General features: G+C 37.3%; 1 protein-coding gene across 3 annotated transcripts in view; it reads left to right on the top strand.

The window, feature by feature from the left end:
* Window positions 1-637: 637 nt before the first annotated feature.
* Window positions 638-9,588, top strand: part of ZMYM2 (zinc finger MYM-type containing 2) — a 93,681-nt gene continuing 84,730 nt past the window's right edge. The window contains exon 1 of one of the 3 annotated variants that reach the window (XM_045869138.3): window positions 638-658. The gene's annotated coding sequence lies outside the window, so the exon portion shown is untranslated. The remainder of the gene's footprint in view (window positions 659-9,588) is intronic. The other 2 variants (XM_045869137.3, XM_045869139.3) reach the window with 2 other exon arrangements.

The raw sequence follows: 9,588 nt of genomic DNA, 5'->3' as shown, positions 1-9,588 counted from the left end.
CCTGAACTGAAGGCAGATGCTTAACTGACTGAGCCACCCAGGTGCCCACCTTGTTATTCTTTATAAAAAAAAAAAAATCCATCCTAATTGCTGTGAAGTGGTTGTCAGTTTTTTTTCCTTTTTAAAAAATTTTTAATTGTAAAAAACACATACCATGAAATTTACTATGATAAGCATTTTTAAGTGTATAGCTCAGTGTAGTGTTAAGTATATTCACGTTGTTGTGCAGCAAATCCCCCAGACTTTTTCATCATGAAAAACTGAAACTGTGTACCCATTAAACAATTCTCCATCTACTCCTCTCCTCGGCCCCTGGTAACTGCCCACGTACTTTATGTTTGTGTGAATTCACTTCTTTAAATACTTCATATAAGTGGGATCATACAGTATTTATCTTTTTTCACTTAGTATAATGTCCTCAAGATTCATCTATGTCATAGCATGCAATCGATTTTCCTTTCTTTTTAAGGCCGAATAATATTCCATTGTATGTATATATCACATTTTATTTAATCATTTGCCCATGGACTTTTGGTTGCCACTTCTTGGCTATTTGTGAATAATGCTGCTATGAATGTAAATGTGCAAATATCTCTTGGAAATCCTGCTTTCATTTCTTTTAGATATGTACCCAGAAGTGGGATTGCTGTATCATACGGTAATTTAATTTTTAATTTTTTGAGTAACCTCTGTACTGCTTTCTATATCTGCTGTTTCTAGCCCAACATCAGTGCACAAAGGATCGAGTTTCTTCAACCAACGAATTTCACCTCAGAAACAATTCTTTTTGTTTGTTTTGATAGTAGCCATCCTTATGGATGTGAGATGATATCTTTTGGTTTTGATTTGTATTTCCCTAACTAATGCTGTTGAGCATCTTTTCTTGTGCTTATCGGTCATTTGTATATTTTCTTTGGGGGTGGGGAAAGTATCTACTTAATTCTTTTGCCCATTTTTAAAATTATTTTTGTTGAGTTGTAGGAATTCTTAATATTTTTTGGATATAAAAACCCCTTATCAGATATGTGATTTGCCAAATATTTGTGTTTTGTTTTTATTCTCTAGGTGGTGTTTTTTGCACAAAAGTTCTAAATTGTTTTTCACTTTACTAGTGAATTTTACATTTTTCATATGTTTTCCTGTTATAATTAGTGTCTTAGTTTTAGCTTGAGAACTCTCTTTAACATTCTTTAAGGTCAGGCTAGTGATGATGAACTCCATCAGCTTTAGTTTGTTTGGAAAATTCTTTTTTTTTTTTTAAAGATTTTATTTATTTGAGTTAGAGAGAGTGAGCATGAGCAGGGAGAAGAGCAGAGGGTGAGGGAGAAGCAGACTCCCTGCTGAGCAGGGAGCCTGATGTGGGGCTGGATCCGGGGATTCCGGGATCATGACCTGAGCTGAAGACAGATGCTTTATCCAACTGAGCCACCCACGTGCCTGTTTGGAAAATTCTTTGTCTCCTTCAATCTTGATGGAAAACTTTGCTGGGTCAAGAGTAATCTTGAATGTCAGTGTTCTTCTTTCAGCACAAAAGTTTTTAATTTTGATGTCCAGTTTATTTAGTTTTTCTTTTACTGCCTATGTTTTTAATGTCTTGTATCCAGGAAATCATTGACAAATCCAAAGTCATGAAGCTGCCCCTCTGTTTTAAGAGTTCTGTAGTTTTAGTTCTTTAAATATAGGTATTTGACCCATTTTGAGTTAATTTTTATATATGGTGTAAGGTAAGGGTTCTATTCTTTCTCTCTCTCTTTTTAAAATAACTGTACTTTATCACTGAATGGTCTTGGCATCCTTGTCAAATCATTAGACCAAATATCTGGAGATTTCTTTCTGGGCTCTCTATTTTATGCCGTTGGTCTATATATTTGTCTTTATGTCAGTACCAAGCTGTTGTTTTTTTTGTTTTTTTTAAAGATTTTATTTATTTATTTGACAGAGAGAGACACAGCGAGAGAGGGAACACAAGCAGGGGGAGTGGGAGAGGGAGAAGCAGGCTGTGGGGCTCAATTCCAGGACCCTGGGATCATGACCTGAGACGAAGGCAGATGCTTACGACTGAGCCACCCAGGCACCCCAGTACCAAGCTCTTAATGTACTGTAGCTTTATAGTAAGTTTTGAAATCATTCTTGTTCCTTGAGATCCATGTGGATTTTGGGATGACACTGCAAAAAACATTTGGGTTTTGATAGGGATTACATCAAATCTGTAGATTGCTTCAGGTATAGTATTGTCATCTTAATGTTAATCTTCTAATCCATAAACATAAGACGTCTTTCCACTTATTTGTGTCTTTAATTTTAATTTACCATCCCCCCTTAAAAAAAACAAAGAAAAAAAATTACATCTGCAGAAATGATTATTTTCCTTTTTCTCTTTGGATTCCTCTTATTTCTTGCCTAATTGTCTGGCCAGAACTTCCTGTAATATGGTGAATTAAAATGATGAAAGTAAGCAGTGGTTCATCATTCTAATCTTAGAGGAAAAGCATTCCATCTTTTACCATTGTGATGCTAGCTAGCTATTTTTTTTCCATATATGGCCTTTATCATGTTGCAGAAATTTCCTTCTCTTGCTAGTTTATTATTTTTATCATAAAAGCATGTTGTGTTTTGTCAAAATCTTTTTTGCCTCAATTGAGATGATCATGTGTTTTTTCCCCCCTTCTGACTATAAATATGGTATATTATTTTGATTTTCTTAAGTTGAATTACCCTTGCATTCTGGGATAAATCCCACATAGCCATGATATATAATCTTTTTAATATGCTCCCAGTTTTGATTTGCTATTTTGTTGAGTTTTACATTTATATTCATAAGGAATGTTGGCCTGTAGTTTTCTTGTAATGTCTTTGTCTGGATTTGGTATCAGAGTAATGCTGGCCTTGTAGAATGAATTTGGAAGTGTTCTCCCCTTCAATTTTTTGGGACCAGTTTGAGAAGGATCAATGTTAATTCTTCAAATGTTTGGTAGAATTTATCAGTGAAGCTATCTGTTCCTGGACATTTCTTTGTTGGGAGACTTTTTTTTTTTTTTTTAAAGATTTTACGTATTTATTTGACAGAGAGAGACACAGCGAGAGAGGGAACACAAGCAGGGGGAGTGGGAGAGGGAGAAGCAGGCTCCCCGCAGAGCAGGGAGCCCGATGCGGGACTCGATCCCAGGACCCTGGGATCATGACCTGAGCTGAAGGCAGTCGCTTAACCAACTGAGCCACCCAGGCGCCCCTGTTGGGAGACTTTTGATGACAGATTTGATCTCCTTGCTTATTGTAGTTCTATTTAGATTTTATTTTATTTTATTTTAATTTTAGTTTATTTTATGTAATCTCTACACCCAGTGTGGGGCTCAAACATACAGCCCCAAGATTTGCATACTCTACTGACTGAGTCAGCCAGTCACCCCTAGATTTCATATTCTTTCTTGAGTTAGTTTTGGTACTTGTGTATATCTAGGAATTTGTCCATTTTATCTTTGTTATCTGATTTATTGGCATACAATTGTTCATTGTGCTCTTTTATAATTCTGTTTCTGTAAAATCAGTAGTGAGGTCTTATTTTCATTTCTGATTTTAATAATTTGAGATTTTCTTTTGTTTCTTAGTTAATCTAGCTAAAGATTTGGTAATTTTTTTCAAAGAACTATCTTTTTGTTTTGATGATTTCTCTCTTTTTTTCCCTCTATTTGGTTTATCTGTGCACTGATCTTTATTTCATCCTTTCTGCCAGGCTTGGGTTTAGATTGCTCTTCTTTTTCTGGCTTCTTAAGGTATAAAGTTTATTGATTTCACATATTTTATTTATTTATTTATTTATTTTTAAAGAGTTTATTTGAGGGAGAGAGAGCAAGAGAGAGCACAATCAGGGTGAAGGGCAGAGGGAGAAGCAGACTCTGCTGAGGAGGGAGCCTGATGCAGGGCTCAGTCCCTGGACTCCGGGATCATGACCTGAGTTGAAGGCAGATGCATAACCGACTGAGCCACCCAGGTGCTCTGATTTCAGATATTTTTAAATGTAGGTGTTAATAGCTGTAAATTTCCTGCTGAACACTGTTGTCACTGCACCCCATGTTTTGATATGTTGTGTTTGTGTTTTCTTTGGTTTCAAAGTGTTTTTTTCATTTCCCTGTGATTTCTTCTTTGACCCATTGATTGTTGAAATATGTTGTTTAATTTCTAACTATTTCTGATTTTCCACTTTTGCTTCTATTTTTATTTTTGGCATTTTTTATTTCATACATTTTGTGCACTCTTGTGTATATGTATATATATTTATGTCTTCCTGATGGGTTGAATCTTTTACAGTATATAGGGGCTTCCTGTGTCTCATAACCTTTTTTGACTTCATGTTTATTTTGTCTAATATTAGTATATCTATTCTCTTCTCTGGTTACTATTTGCGTGGAGTCTTTTCTATTCATCTACTTTCAGTCTGTGTCTTTGTATCTGAAGTGAGTCTTTTCTACAGCATATACATAGATCCTTTTTTTTTTCTAACCTCCCAATCTTTTAATATAATTTAATCTATTTACATTTAAAATAATTATGAATAAGGAAGGATTCACCTCTGCCATTTTGCTATTTGTTTTCTGTATGTCTTATATGTCATCCCCCCCCATGCCATTTCTTCTTTACTGCCTTCTTTTGTGTTTGATTAACTTTATTCTAGTGTACCATTTGATTCCCTTTACTGTATATAGTTTAAAATGTTTTTCTCAGTGGTTATCTTAAAGATTAAAATCATCTTGGGGCGCCTGGGTGGCTCAGATGGTTAGGTGTCTGCCTTTGGCTCAGGTCATATCTCAGGGTCCTGGGATCAAGCCCCGCATCAGGCTCCCTGCTCACTGGGAAGCCTGCTTCTCTCTCTCCCTCTCCTACTCCTCCCTGCTTGTACTCTCTCACTCTCTCTGTCGAATAAATAAATAAAATCTTTAAAAAAAAAAAAGATTAAAATCATCTTAAATTCACAATTTATTGGAAATAGTACCAACTTAGTTTCAGCAGTATGCACTCTCCTGTTATATATTTCTGTTCTCCCCCTTATTTTTCTCAGATTATTATCTTTATATGTGTATTTATTAACAAATACTGATAATTGTTGTTTTATCTATTTGTCTTGTAAATCATAGGAAAAAAGTAATTATAAACTAAAAGTACAGTAATACTGTCTTTCTGTTGATTGATATAGGTAATTTCACTTAAGTTCTTCATTTCTTACAGCTTCAATTTATTTAATATGTTTTTATTATTGCCCGAAGGATAGCATTTCATGCAGGTATGAACTCCTTCTGCTTTTGTCTATCTAGAAATGTCTTAGTTTCTCCTTCATTTTGGAGGAATTTTTTGCTGGATATAGAATTCTTAGTTGACATTTTTTTTTTAAAAGATTTTATTTATTTGACAGAGAGAGACAGCAAGAGAGGGAACACAAGCAGCAGGCAGAGGGAGGAGAAGCAGGCTTCCCAGGGAGCCCGACGTGGGGCTCAATCCCAGAACCCTGGGATCATGACCCAAGCCGAAGGCGGATGCTTAACGACTGAGCCATGCACGCGCCCCCCTTAGTTGACATTTTTTTGTTGTTGATTACTTTAAATGTCATCCCACTAGCTTCTGGCTTCCATGGTTTCTAATGAGAAATAAGCTGATAATCTAAATATTATTATTGGTGATGAATATTATTATACATGATGACTTCTCTCTCAAAATTCTCTATCTTTGTGGGCCATTATGTGTCTTGTGGGTGTCTTTGAGTTTATCTGGCTTGGAATTTATTGAGCTTGTTGGATGTGTATTGTATTTAGGAGTTTTCAGTCATTATTTCTTCAAATATTTATTCCTGTTCCTTTTGTTCTCTTTATGATACATATATGTTGGTATGTTTGGTAATGTTTTGTAGATCCTTCTGGCTCTCTTCATTTTTCCTCCCTTTTTTTCCTGTTCCTCAGATAGGATAATTTCAATTTTTCTTCCTTCCAGTTTACTGATTCTTCTACCTGTCCAAATCTGCTCTTGATATCTCTAGTGAATTTTTCACTTGTTACTGTATTTTTCATCTCCAGAATTTTTGTTTACTTGTTTATAATTTGTGTCTGTTGGTATTTTCATTTTGATTATGCCTTGTTTTCTGATTTCTTTTAGTTCTGTCAGTGCTTTCCTTTAGCTCACTGAGCATATTTAAGATAGTTGATTTAATGTCTTGACTAGTTATTCCAAAATTTGGGATTTCTCAGGAATAGTTTCTGTCAAATTCTTTTATTTCTGTGAATAGGACTTTTCTGTTTCTTTGTACTTTTTTTTTTTTTTTTTTTTTATTCATGAGAGAGCGAGAGAGAAAGGCAGAGGGAGAAGTAGGCTCCCAAGGAGCAGGGAGCCCGATGCGGGACTCGATCCCAGGACCCTGAGATCATGACCTGAGCTGAAGGCAGATGCTTAACCATCTGAGCCACCCAGGCACCCTCTTTGTACGTTTTGAAGATCTGTTCCATTATTCCTAGTGAGCTATTGACCTGACAAAAATTTCCTTAAATGTTTGTGTGAAAAACAATGAAATAAAGTGTCCTGTCTCATTAAATCTGATAGACGCTGCTGGGAAAGCTGTTACTGCCCAGAGGGCTGAAACAAGAGAAGCATCTGCTTCAGACCACCCCAAACACAGTTCCATAGTTTTTAGACCTTCCTCACTGCCAGTCTGACCAGCCAGACTTTCCAGGAATGCAGGATGCTATCCCCATAGCCAAGTTGGGGTAAGGAATGGCGGATGATTGCTGGTTCATACATTCTGCTCACTTATGAATGATCAGCAACTTCTTCCTGAAGCACTCCCCTGGTTGATATGAGTGTTCATTGGGTTTCCAGGGATCTAAAGTAGTTGGTGCCAATCACTCTGTCCAGCTCAATGGTTACTTGTGTAGAGGGACCCATATCTAGAACTTTCCACTCTGCCATCTTGTTGATACCTATCTTGATTTATTTTTCGTATCATACTTAAAAGGACCAGTTGCCTTGTTCTTCTGAAAATTTTGTGCTGATCAGGATACTTTTTGCCTTAGGACAAAAGAATTGTTAACTACAAGTTTAATTCCATTTGTAATCTAGTCATTTAAAAACTTTCTTTAGTAGGTGTTTAGAGTTTTACCTTTTTGAGGTCTTCTAAGTGAGTCACAATGAATCCATGCTCTTCTGTTTTCCCTCTTCTAATATTTCTGATGCTGTTGAATTCTCCCCTGTTCCACTTGTCTTTGTAGGTTTGTCTTTTTTTTTTTAATCTCTGTATTTAGTTGGTTGTTGGATGGAAGGAAAGTTTTGTCTACAATTGGCCATCCAATTAAATTTTTTTAGAGATTTATTTATTTATTTTAGAGAGAGAGGGAGAGAGAGAGTGAGCATGTGAGCAGGGGGTGGGGCAGAGGGAGAGAAGCAGACTCCCCACTGAGTGCGGAGCCTGATCCTGGGCTTGATCTCATGACCCTAAGATCATGACCTGAGTCAAAAGAGTTGAAAGCTCAACCAACCAACTGAGCCACCCAGGAGCACCCCCATCCAATTAATTTAATATTCTGTGCATTAATTTTGTATCCAGTGCTTGATTAAATTATCTCACTGCAGTAGTTTTTCATGTAAATATTTTTCGTTTTTGAGGTAAAAATTAACCTAATTTATATGTAATGATAATTTTTCTTTCAAAAAATTTTTTTTTCAGATTTATTTATTTATTTGAGAGAGAGTGCACAAGTGGGAGGGGCAGAGGGAGGGGGGGGAGAGAGAATCTCAGGCAAACTCCCTACTGAGTGTGGAGACTGGTGTGGGGCTCTATCTCATCACCCTGAGATCCTGACCTGAGGCTGAGCAAAAATCAAGAGTTGGACACTTAACCGACTGTGCCACACAGGTGCCTCTCCTTTCAAATTTTTATATCTCCTTTTCTTTTTCATATAATTGCATTGGCTGGTACTTCTGGAAGTGATATATGATAAAAATAAAGAATATCCTTATCTTATTCTTGACTTTAATAATAATGTTTTTAATATTTCACATTAAATTTGGTGATATCCTTTGGTTGGTATTTTATATATGTATTTATACATCCATCTATTCCTATTTTAAAAAATATTTATTAGCACGTGCACCCATGTGCATGCACAAGCAGGGGGAGGGGCAGATGGAGAGAGAGAATCTCAAGCACACTCTGCACTGAGCAGGGAGCCTGACACACTGAGCAGGGAGCCTGACACACTGAGCAGGGAGCCTGACAACAGGGCTCAATTTCACCACCTTGAGATCATGACCTGAGCCGAAATCAGGAGTTGGGCACTTAACGGACTAAGCCACCCAGATGCCCTTATTCCTATTTGATTAAGAATTTTTATTCTTTTTTTTTTTTTTTTTTAAGAATTTATGTATTTATTTGACAGGGAGAGTCAGAAAGCACAAGCAGGGGGAGCAGCAGAGGAAGAGGGAGAAGCAGACTCTCTGTTGGGTGGGGCTCGATCCCAGGACCCTTGGATCATGACCTTAGCTGAAGGCAGACACTTAATTGACTGAGCCACCCCAAGAATTTTTATTCTGAAAGTTTAAAATTTGCCAATTTGACTCAGAACTATTGAAAGTACCCATAATCACGTATTGACTAACCTTTGCTATAGAGAAGAATTCACCTTAGCTTTCTTTTTAACATGGTACCTAGAAAGCTCTTGGATAGGCTTTTATCAGTGAGAAAATGATAATTGTTTTTCTTGAATCATTTTGAAGTGCTTTCTGTTCTGTTCTTCTTCTTCTTTTTTTTTTTTAAGATCTTATTTGCCAGAGAGAGTACAAGCAGGGGGAGTGGCAGGCAGAGCAGGCAGAGGGAGAGAGAAGTAGGCTCCCTGCTGAGCAAGGAACCCAATGCAGAACTTGATCCCAGATGCAGGACTTGGTCCCAGGACCCTGGGATCATGACCTGAGCCGAAGGCAGATGCTTAACCAACTGAGCCACCCAGGCATCCCTGAAGTGCTTTCTTTGTGATTTTCTCTGAATGTTCATAAGCTTTTTCAGCAAGTGCTAGTACTTTATTGTTAGGAATGTCAACATTTATATATATATATTTTTAAGATTTTATTTATTTATTTGACAGAGACACAGCGAGAGAGGGAACATAAGCAGGGCGAGCGGGAGAGGGAGAAGCAGACTCCCCACTGAGCAGGGAGCCTGATGCGGGGCTCTGTCCCAGGACTCTGGGATCATGACTTGAGCTGAAGGCAGACGCTTAACGACTGAGCCACCCAGGCACCCCAACATTTATATATATATATATTTTTTAAAGATTTATTTATTTATTTGAGAGAGCGAGAATGAGAGAGAGAGAGAGTACATGAGAGGGGGGAGGGTTAGAGGGAGAAGCAGGCTCCTCGCCGAGCAGGGAGCCCGATGCGGGACTCCATCCAGGGACTCCAGGATCATGACCTGAGCCGAAGACAGTTGTTTAACCAACTGAGCCACCCAGGCGCCCCCCAACATTTATATTTTAACTACCACGTTTTCTTTGTTTTTTTTCCCACGAGAACGTTAAGTATTGTATTAATTGATTCTTGTTGAATCAAAATAAAGAC

Source organism: Mirounga angustirostris, unplaced genomic scaffold (genome assembly GCF_029215605.1).
Source record: "Mirounga angustirostris isolate CCGP_5_RB_7025 unplaced genomic scaffold, mMirAng1.0.hap1 SCAF_3, whole genome shotgun sequence".
Lineage (NCBI taxonomy): Eukaryota > Metazoa > Chordata > Mammalia > Carnivora > Phocidae > Mirounga > Mirounga angustirostris.
This window is presented reverse-complemented; position numbering and strand designations above follow the sequence as displayed.